Below are 11,983 nucleotides of genomic sequence, written 5' to 3' on the forward strand. Positions count from 1 at the left end.
AGCATCACAGTCTCTGTTGGTGGGCGCGGTTTCCGCTTTTGGCGCCATTCTTCGACCTGGCCCACGATGGGAGGTGGCCTTTTGCCACCCTCTGGCACGCCCATAATGGCGTCTGCTCCCCCAAGGCGGGAAATCTTCGGAAATGGCGGGAATCGTCTCCCAGTGGCGGGAAACTCCATGGATGGCGGGAAAAAGCTGCAAATGGCGGACAACCGGCGGGAAACGACCTGTGATGGGGTCCGTTTACGGGGACCCTCCGGAACCGGCAGGAGACTTCTTTTTGAGGTAACGGTGAACTTTTCTTCAGGCACGCAGTACCCGGTTGTTGCGGGCACGTTATCCTGCCGACTACGCCAAAGTTGACGCGCCCCCTGGGCCAGTGCTGTTAGGGATACCCGGAGCCGGATCAGATGGGGGTTGTAGTCTCCGAGTGGCTGTGACCCGGTCCGTGCCCAGGGTGTCAAACTCAGTGTGTGGCAGTCCTTATAGATGTTACTAGATGTTCTTTTATGTCGACTACGCCACCCGTTGATTTGCGGTCAATACGGCCGCCGCTGCAGCAGGGTCCACTGAGGCTGATGATGTGAGTGCAGCTTAGGTAGTATAACCCCCAACGGGAGGGGTATAGCCTCAGGGGGTCAGCCGTGGAGGATGGTGGTTGTGAAGGTGCAGCAAGGAGACTCAGAGGCATAAAATGCAGTTCCAGGGTTTTACTTACTGGTGTTGCTCGGGTCACTGTGTACAGCAGTGACCACCCAAGCCGTGCTGCGTCCACCAGGTCCTGGACTCGGTCAACTCCCAGGCAACTCCGGAGTGTGGTCCTGAGCTCCTTTCTGTCTCTCCCTTCTTCTGGCCGTTCCCACCAGGGATCCACCTAAGTCCGGCTCCCTCGGGCCTCTTGTTGGTCAAGCCTCCTCTGGGCTCCCTGACCCTATTCTTGGTCTGCCTTCCGGGTGGATTTAGTGGGTGATCGTGGCAGATCCTGCCCATGACCTCCGGTTCCTGGCTAAGGTGTGCTGTAGCCTCTGCCAGCTTGGGATCCGGTACCCTGTTGCCGACCCTTCACCCTATTAGCTCTCTTATGGGCTCTTGGGGTCCCCTCTGCGCCTCTGGGTCTCTCTCTCTTCTCCTCTGCTCTGCTTCTCAGGTTCTCAGACAGACTGTCTGACTGACTGACTGTGGCTGACTGACTCTGATCTAAGATGGTGCCCACCTTAAATACTCCCTCTATGTGTGAGCCTACTAGCTCAGTTCCACACTCCATCCTTACCCGGGAGTGGAATATCACACCTCTGGGTTGAGGTGCAATACCCCTGTAGCAGCCGAATCCTCAGGGTGCTACACTTGCATTACAACAAAACAAAGCAGATGCTAACTTCTATCATCATCATCATGCTCCTCACCTTGGCACTCTCAACTTCCCTGATGGAGAAGCCAGGGCCCACCGGAGGAGTCTGGTTCTCTGGTGGGCTCATCCAATGCTGCCCTAAAGTAGGCCGGGCTAAGAAAAGTCTGTGGGGATGTTCGGCGGAGAAATCGGGGCGGCTGTGGACTGTTTATGGACACCCGGCCACCCCCAGGCCACTGGGGACCGAGTGTGGACACCCGGCCGCCCCCTGGCGGCTGGGGACTGAGTGTGGACACCCGGCCGCCGGGCGGCTGGGGACTGAGTATGGATACCTCGCTGCCGAAGCAGCCATGAGGTAGTGGCCAGCTTCGGCCTCCTCAAAACTAAAAGGCCCCATTTCAAGTGCAAGCTAGCAGTATGGTATTGCAGCCTACGGGTGGGTGGGTGGTTGGCTGCATATTTGCGCTTGCATTGCAAGGAATGGGGGAGGTACAATTGAACATTGCCCTGGGACAAGGACTTGCATGGGGATAGTTGCAAGTCTGCATCTTCTGATGCGGCAAGGATCACTTCTGATGGGCACACTTTTAGGCAGTGACCTGGGAGTCAGAGATGCTTCCAGGGGTCTTCCCCATGCTGTCCCCATGTCTTTTCAGCACTGTATGCATGTGTCACACAGCACATGGCCAGATAAGGTTGTAAAATGTTAAAATGACATTTCCCGGTGAATGCATTTGTCACAGTTGAAAGCAATACAAAAGTGCAAAAACGCATAAAAAATGCTACTTGTGAACATAGCTCAAGGTGTGGAGGAGTATTTTTGTTTTTGGTTATTTATTTTACCTTATACACAAATCTTTACCCTGGAAAATAAATTCCTTAACATATTTCACAGGAAAAAAGTTTCACTTTCGTTTTTGAACGTTTTATTATGAGCCTGTAAAAGTGGCTTAATACCTCTGACCACGTTGTTGACAGCAGTGACCTGGGGGTCAGAAATGCTTCCTGGGGCGATTCCCATGCTGTCCCCATGTCATTTGAGCACTGTCACTATCATTATAGTTGTTAGCCAAAATCTTGTGAGACATGACCCCCTCCATCCTCCCTTCAATACAGTGCAGTCGTCCTGTCCCCTTTGCAGAAAAGCACCTCAAAAGTATGTAGTTTCCCCCACCATGCTTCACGGTTGGGACGATGTTCTTGGGGTTGTAATCATCCTTCTTCCTCCAAACACGCCGAGTGGAGTTGATGCCAAAAAGTTCTATTTTGGTCTCATCTGACCACATAACCTTCTCCCAAGCCTCCTCTGGACCATCTAGATGGTCATTGGTAAACTTCAAATGGGTCTGGACATGTGCTGGTGTGAGCAGGGGGTCACTGCGATCTTTGGGAGGCAGAATGAACAACCCAGCAGCAGGTGAAGAATTGGTTTCATTTATTTTTTACGTCATTCCTCATGCGGTAGCAAAATTCTTTCTTATTTTCTGCACTTTTTGACCCAAAAAAACAATTATAATTTAGACAATTCTGTATATGTACTGAAATACGTCACCCACAAAAAAGTACAACTCATCGTAAATGCTGTACTTTTAATGTTGGGGAGCAGGAAAGAATAAAAAGCTGGACTGTGGAGTAAGTATCAGAAGAAGGTACCGATTCCAGCTGCATGAAGAAAAATGTAAAAAACGTCTAGATTGTTAATATTGTATAATATAAATTATTTCATGTATAAATTCCTGAATATTTACTCTTAATTGTTATTAGTAATTATTATCGATGGAAGTTTGGCTTACTGACCCCACAGCCCTAGTTTAAAGGGTTTTTCCCAGAAGTGAATTCATATCACTGGAGTACAGTATGTCTTATTAGGTGGATATGGATAACACTTAAGTAAAGCCACATTTAGGTATAAGGGTTCAAGTGTCTGGAAAATCTAAGGATCAGAACATGTTTTTCCTTGGATTGACTGTCATTCATAGATGTAACAGGATCACTCGTCCTCTCCTCCACTTTTGGCCAAGGTTTATAGGGTAAATCTAAGACATGAAATGGATATTCTCCTGTTTGTAACCCCTCACACTAGACATATATAACGTATAGTACTGATATGCCATGAATGTCAGTAATATTCCAATAAATGCAATTGAACATAATTCAATTTGATTTTTTTTTAATTAAGAATATCATGGAAGGATGAAAGGATGTTTTTGGAGGGGCCTTCTTCTTCTGCAGATGTTCCTTGCTGGTCAGAAGACCACAGGCTGATGGTACAAATCCTTCCATAGAGATGCAGCTTTGATGGTGGACATGCTGCACCCTCTTCAGGGTGCTAGACGTGGGGTCTTTCTGCTCTCGAGATGTTTATGCTGCCCCGCTGACAGGCTGCAAATATACAGCTTTCTCTGATTGAGTGAGCAGCCCTGGATAATCCTCGCCGGCAGGATGATATCAGCCGACGGAAGATAGAACCTATGAGAGGAGACATAACTAATGTAAGTAATGGCACTCCATATTAGAGGATACTACGGTAGTGTCACTGTGGCAGGACGGTAGAGGAGTCTTATCCTTACAGAGGTGCGGGGTCATTGTCAGTCATTGTACATGTGACAATCCCACCACTGACAGAGAACATCTGCTCCACATGACTTCTTCTCACTGACTGACATCACACAACATGGAGCTTGTGGTCACACTTACCTCTTCTACTTCTCCCCTCTTCTACTTTTTCTGCTTCTTGTTGTTTTCTCAATGCAGATTTTCTTCTCCCGTGAACTGGAAGTTCTAATCAAGAATCAAGAAAAAGATGTAGATTATAAACACCTAAAAGATTAGCTTTGTATCTTTATAGAGGTATCTTATTCTTGTACCCTGTAGTCCTCTTAATTTATTATTGCACCATAATAGAGAGAATATGTCATATATACATAACATAACCTGAGGGTCTGAGAAATAGATTTCCTTGTGAACTGATTAATATAAAACCTGATATGTGTTGTCAGTTTTTATATTAATCAGATCACAAGGCAATCTATTTCTCAGACCCTTAGATTATGTTATGTATATATGACATATTCTTTCTATTATGGTGCAAAAATAACAGACGCCTTATTACCATCACATTACTTGCAGGATGCCACAGTGTTGCCTTATAATCAGTGTAACATTAAGGACATAAGGAGGATCAGTATAGGCTCATATGGAGCCATGGGTACAGTATTCAATATCAGTTTGGCAGAAGACTGAATGGCTCCTTATAACTTAATGCATTATATAAAAGAGTGAGTTTTTTTACACAATGAAGTGCTGGACTGTACTTTGTTTTATAGGTAGTAATTTTCTGAGCCTTTATGGCCAATAGATCTGTACATACCTGACAATGGGAATGACTGGCTGTCTTTGGCAGTGAAACGCTGCTTGTCACCATCAGATTCAGGAGAGGAAGATTCTTTCTTCCTGTTTGGTAGAAGAGAAAAATATAAATTACAAGTGAAAACAATACAAAAGGGAAGAACATCTGTGTGCAAGGCCTGTTAGGACGTTTGGATAACATGGAGGGGATGCAATGCACAGGACTCCCAGCAAGAATGGAGAATCACTACTAATGTTAGCCTGTAATGATCTGGAAATGAATGGCTGGTCTCAATGATCACCTTTTATCACCAGCATTCTCACAAGCCAGAACCACGGTGATGAGCAATCAAGGGGTCATGGATCCTGGATTTAGTATTGAGTTACATTTGTCTTGCATTTGGTGTTCTGAACATACATCAGACTTGAACCCCATAATAGTAATTTACTCACATGTCTGAGTGTTTTGCGTTTTCTGGGGAATACCCTGGAGGTGACTTGGGTTCTTCATTGTTCATCATTTTGGTATTGATGGAACAGAGCTAAAGCATGGAGAAAAATAAAATATATGTATAGTTCTAAACTTTATCTTAGTTATAGGTTTTATTGATCTTTTGGGTCACATACTTACTTTAGAAAGCCTATGAGAAGATGATAGAAACTTTTGGATTTCTGGCCAGTCATTGTCCTCACTTGAGTCCTCCTCATCTGAATCACTATGTTGGTATCTGCTACGTCGAGCTGCAAAGTACAAGTGTTATTAGAGATTACTAGTTACGGACAGTCACCATGTTATAATAATTATGGAGACTGATTGTCAAATAAAATGAAAGACAAGACAAACAGCAGCTTTCTGAAGATAATGTCTCATTCTCCTTACTGTCAAAGTAGCGGGTGTCCTCATCTGACTTAATATGAGGAATGAACTGTGGCTTCTTACTTAGAAGATTGTTAAAGTCCAAGTTTTCAAGAAATGGATGAATCTTGATCTCATTTGCTCCTCCTAGAAAATAAAAGACAATAGAAAGATATACAGACATTGTCAGGGAGATGGTTCCATATCTGTACATTTTATGTTAAGCTGAACTGAAGATGTAACAGAGCCAAAGTGAAGGGAATATAGTGAAAGTCATAGCATGAAGAATGGAGAATGCGCAAGTTGGTAGAGTAGAGCACCTCAGTGCTGATCCTCATGGATGTAATCATTTTTCTTGTCACAGAGGTGTAATAAGTTATTATTAATACTTTTATATACATTACCTGTCCCAAGTCTATATGCTGGATCTTTTCTGAGCAGCTCAGTGATGATATCTTGAGCATCGGGTGGAGGAGCAGAATTATTAAATTTCCAAGTTATGTCATCTGTTATATAAAAAGCAAATATTACAGAAAATGAAACCTCTTTATTTACTTTATTAAAATTAAAATCTTTTGCATTAACACAAGTAACTAATCCACAGAACCAACCTAATCAAATAACAATGACATCACATATCATTCAGATATTTTTACTTACGCCCATGAAATGGGACACGTCCTACAAGAAATTTATGTAGGATGATTCCAATTGACCACCAGTCAGCTGGCCTTCCATAGCCTTCCTGTAAAAGCACTTCTGGAGCTGTGTAACTATAGGTGCCACAAATCTGGAAACCAACAGAGGAATGAGATGATGATCAGTGAAAATAATTGTGACAAATAGCATTAGTGGAAATGTTTTCTAAATGAGAAAATATCAGAGAAGGAGAAATATATGAGATCAGTAAAGAAAAAGTTGGTGCCTACCTCATTATCACAGAACTCTCTGGTGATGTCCTCAGTTGGAGCCTTGTAGATGTTTGATGTTGGTCTCATGAGGCAGAGTTTGGACAGCCCAAAATCGGTGACTTTAATATGACCGGTTGATGTTACCAGGAGACTATGAAAAAAAGGATGGTATAAGCCCCAAATAATAACCCATAGACTTTATGACAATTTCTGACTTTTTCGTATTTACTGTACATCAAGGGTCACTTACTTTGAAGGCTTCAGGTCTCTGTGCATTACACCGTAGCTATGCAGGTATTCAACAGCTAAAACTGTTTCTGCGATGTACATACGAGCCAAGGGGACAGGTAAACGCCCACAGTGTTTCAAGAGAGTGTCACAGTCTCCTCCTACAGGAGAAAGAAAATATGACAGGAGAGGGTTTGTTACAATGGGTTTAATCTGCAGGTTAATAGCATTCTGAAGGTACCAGCCACCGCACTGACTGCCCGGCTGTCCCGGCTGACATCTGGTTTTTACCTTTCACCTTCTCAATGAGATGTGTTCTTACACAGTCTGATATTGTGAGAAATAATGGGACACGGACAGACTGCTGGTACACTCGAATTATACTGACAATTTATAACATTAAGGCTGAATTCACACATCTGCGTGTCACAGTCTGAGTCCAACCATCATCCAGGGACTGGCAGCCGGTATATTGACCCGAAATTAACAAGCGCATAAGCAAATATGTAAAGTTCAGGTCAGGAGACCAATGGCCGGTCTGTGAATAATGGTCTGTACTCAGATCGTGACACACAAACGTATGAATTCAGCCTTATTCCGACATTTCTAGGAGGGATCACAGAGGAACTTCACAATTGTTAATTGGAGTACCAGTATTTACTATATTCTGCCCATGAATTTGTCTGATCAGTGATGTATTTTTTAGCATAGTCTGCAGTGTTATAATAGTCTGCAGCCGTCTGTGTTGAAGCGGTGTCTATTCACCATATAGTGTAAGTACAACTATGCGCTTTTTTTCTTACATATAGCTATCCACTCTCCTCTCATGGTTAGATATTAACATCAACAAGATTCTATTATACCATGCTGACAGATTGCTGACACCTCTATGAATTATATATTTATTTAGCTTATTAATTGTAAGATACATAGTATAGCTTATACTTTTTGGCCGTAGTAGTGTCCCTTTGTTGTAGGAGTTACCTTGTTATTTTTAACTATGGATTCCATGTGACTAATACAGATTCATGTTTTTATATTGGACATTGTGTCATTGCACTTGTTTTGCAGCTTTTGCACATTTGTGGTTTTGCTTTATATACTGTATAATGTAGAGCGTATACTATATACTGCAGAGTGACCCTATACAGAAAGGCAGAGCCGGGCTTCATCTACAAGCCTCTTATTACTTTCTCTATGAAATGCTCATCTATACAAACTCTTATAATAAAGTCAAATCCTCCTTTTAGCCATAGTAGAGATTTCTGCCACGCTCAGTGAGGACGTACGCCGGAGACTTCACAGAGATAATAATTTTTCGGGCATCTTGGTAACAGATAGGTGCTAGAGATAAGCAGATCCGGGCTGGATATAGATATGATAGATATGACCTACCTGCTACATACTCCATGACCATACACAGATGATGGGTAGTTGGAAAGGAGCAGAACATGGAGGCCACAAAGGGACAATCAGAGAATGTTAGGATGTCCCTCTCTAGAAAGGCACGTTCCAGGCTTATTGGATCTCTCAAGTTCCGCTTGTCCAGTTTCTTCATAGCGAATGTCTGGTTTGTGTCTTTGTGGCGCACTAAGTGGATGGTCCTGGAGAGGAGGAAAATCCATGATTCATAATGAATTCTTACTAACGTTCTGTTTATAGACATCTTCAAATGATCTCCTGTACTAATGGTTAATACTAGATGTACGGCCAACACTAGAAATCCATGAAATAACATTACATAAATGATCATCTATGGGAGATCCTCATCCATGCCACATCCTGAATGACCTGAATAGTGACAATTAGACGTGGATTGTAGAGATGAGCAAATAAATTTGAGTGGAATAGAATTCTACTTAAATTTTACAAAGATCCGCATTCGCCAAAATGGCGATTTTCTTTTTGTAATTTGCTTCCTCACGCAATGAGCAAAATGGCAGGCGTTGGCCACTATTTTCTAAACCTTAAAAGACCATCAAAATGTTAAAAAATAAACAAATTCTTATACTCATCTCTCCAGCCCTTCCAACTCAACCGACTGGACTTTGCTGCATCCTCAAATCTCTTCTGCTAGTGCTGACATCCAAACGTCTCTCAGGCTGGGTTGGATCATTCGGCATCGAAGATGTCCGTGAGAATTCTGTGCAAGTGCATGAAGGATCACATCATGACGCTGTGACCCTTCATGTGCTTGTATAGAACCCTCCTGGACCTCCTCAAAGCCAGAAGTTCTGGCCTGGACTGAGCTGCGGTGTTCTGATGATGCGGTGAGAATTGGACAAGTGACGGTGAGGGGTGAAGGGATTGGAGAGTTGAGTAGTAAGGTAAGTAAGTGTATATTTCATTTTTTACATTTATTAGGCTCTGGGGTCAGGAGAGATCCAGAGCATAATAAGGAATAATACATTTGCATAGAATAACTTCTCCATAAATCGGATGAAAGTCTGCGTGATCAGGCGAATTAGAATTTTGCCAGAACCGCTCAATTCTAGTGGACAGTGATGTGGACTCGTATAATTTCTCTGTGGTAACATTGTACTGGCAGGGCACAGAGACTGAGGCATCGCCATAAGGAGCCCTAGGAAATGTATATTATCTCAAACTATAGGCTCACCCAAAAGCTCCACTGCTGATCAGTTTGATCGGTTTGTAGTCAGTCTTGCAAGGATTTCTCCCCACATTCAATGATCCGTTCAAGGCCTAGAAATAATAAGAAATTATGTTAAGACATAGAAGCTCCAGATGCAGGAAAGTCTCCCTTCTATATTATGTCCCTGCTGATTACAGTGCAGCACATGTAGAAGATGTGATGCAAGTCTGACCCTCTGCAGACACTATTATATTATAAGGGGAAACCCTTCATATATACATTACATACATATATATATATATATATATATGTGTATGGCAGGGGAGGATAAGGGACAACACAAAGGAGAGAGCAGGAATAATAACATCACACACAATAGGTCTGATCTGCCTAAGAGCAGCGATATCCCATTGTCATCTGGGGTGTAATATTATATGTGTAATTCATTCCCCGTTATCTGATGATATACAGACTTCTCTGATACTTACACTGGCAGATTCGTGGATCTCTGGTGTCTCACATTTTCCATCAGTAATTGCCGGCACAGTTATTTCTAAAATAATGATAAAATAATGAAGAGATGTCATTTATCAGTCTGTATCAGTACTTAATATACAACACATCCATATAATGAAGGAAATGACAAGACCTCTGTAAATGATATAAAACTAGGTATATGGTATTCTGTACATACTGTATACATGTATGGCACATCCATAGATAGATATACTGCACCATAAATGTGCGACTGTTCAGGATCTGATTAATTCTTGAACAATTACATAATTGGGGAACTATGAGCCACCTTGTACATTTTGGAGCTGAGAAGAGCACAGAGGAGAGAAGCAGAATTCCATGAGCCCTCTCCATTATAGTCTATACAGAGGATAAAGAATAAATCTACATATTCTCTGTGGTTCTCTATAATATCTCGATATTTGAATGTAAAATATTAGATGATCGGCTTACCTTCCATCAGATCATTTTCTACCTTTAGCTGACTAATATTAAAGTCAGGCATATTCACGTTTTGCCCCTCTTCGGAGTCACCTTCTGATGTTTCCTGATGGTTAGAATATGTACAATTAGTATAACATTTCACAAATACTAAATTACTGTATACACAAAGCAGGAAGGACTAAACCTGGATTTACTGGATAATTTCAATATTGAGGGGACTATTCACAGCCGCCCCATCTAGTAAATCCACATTAATAAATAAGGGACTTGTATCTACAACTGTTCTCTAATAACTTCTATTATCAGAACAGCAGCATTTACCAGAAGAAAATTGTGATGATCGAGCAAAACAGATACAGAATACAAACTCCGTATCGCTGAGTACAGACTGTCATCACAGATGATGGAGCCACAGGAACAGGCTGTCATAATATCCTGTGCCTGGCTGGAGATGACAGGGAGGCCTCTAACATCATAAATCTGACCTTCTGCTATATGACTGGTAATCTGGAGAAGATCAGACAACAAGGACATGTGATTTAGAAGACGATGGATCCTTACCAGGTGCTCCGGTGAGCGGGCCGGACTCTTCAGTATACACAGGACATTTTGGGCCAGTTGTTTAAAAAAGGCCAATTCTCCACTTTGGGATTTTTCTTCAGCCTATCAAAATGCAAATATATAGAAAAGGAAAATAATGAGGGAAAGTGCAGAATCTAGGAGGCCATTTATGTCACCATTTTGCTCCGCTCTCCAGCTATAATTACTATATAGCTGGGTATTTGGTATAGAAACCTATCAGATACCCCATGCCCTGTAAACCCGCCGTATTCAGCCATGTGTGATAGAACCCCCTCCCTAACTAGCCTCGTGTAACATAATTCTGTTAAATAAATGCTTTAAAAAGCATTTATAAGCTCTGCTTTCCCTATGCTAATGAGGGTTTTGACTAGTTGATGGTGCGTTAGTTTCCAGACTAGTCACCCCTCTTCCATGCTTATGTAAATTATGTTATCACGCCCAAAGGGATATCATAGGAGAGAGCTGACTAGACTGGGGAACTAACGCTCCATCAGCTAGTCAAAACCCTCATTAGCATAGGGAAAGTGGAGGTTATAAATACTTTTTTAAAATAATTAATTTACCCGAATTATGCTACACAGAGCTGGTTAGGGAGGGTTTTTTTATCACAAATGGCTGAATACTGCGGGTTTACAGGGCATGGGGGACCTGACAGGTTCCCTTTAAATAAACGTGTATTCAATTATTATTAAATACACAATTATTAAATACAATATTAGATACACGGGGTATCACTGTTACACTAGGGCTATATACACTTGTATAAGCAGTGGTGGTGAAATATGATGTCATAATAGCAGTGATGCCGTGATGGAATGTTGTGATGGAATCTTAACAGAGTATCTCAACTTAAAAGAACGTTGCCTAGCAATAGTTAAGGTGACAACTCCATATTCTAAGTATTAGAACCAGATGCTGGAATTTAAGAAAGAGCTATGGGTACTTTTCTCTTCTGATCAGTGAGGGTATTTTTATGCTCTAAGGTAAATTATTAATATCTACTATACACAGTAAAAATCCTAATTATGTATTTATGATATTTATGAGAAATCTGGATTCAGGTTCTAAAAGAAGTATCTTTTCTAAGATATCAGGGCTGGACTGGGAATGAAATCAACCCCTGACATTTGTATCAATCCGGCCCAAGCTACACTTTT

Source organism: Phyllobates terribilis, unplaced genomic scaffold, assembly GCF_046119375.1.
Source record: "Phyllobates terribilis strain yellow unplaced genomic scaffold, ASM4611937v1 Scaffold_37__1_contigs__length_12642776, whole genome shotgun sequence".
Classification (NCBI taxonomy): Eukaryota; Metazoa; Chordata; class Amphibia; order Anura; family Dendrobatidae; genus Phyllobates; species Phyllobates terribilis.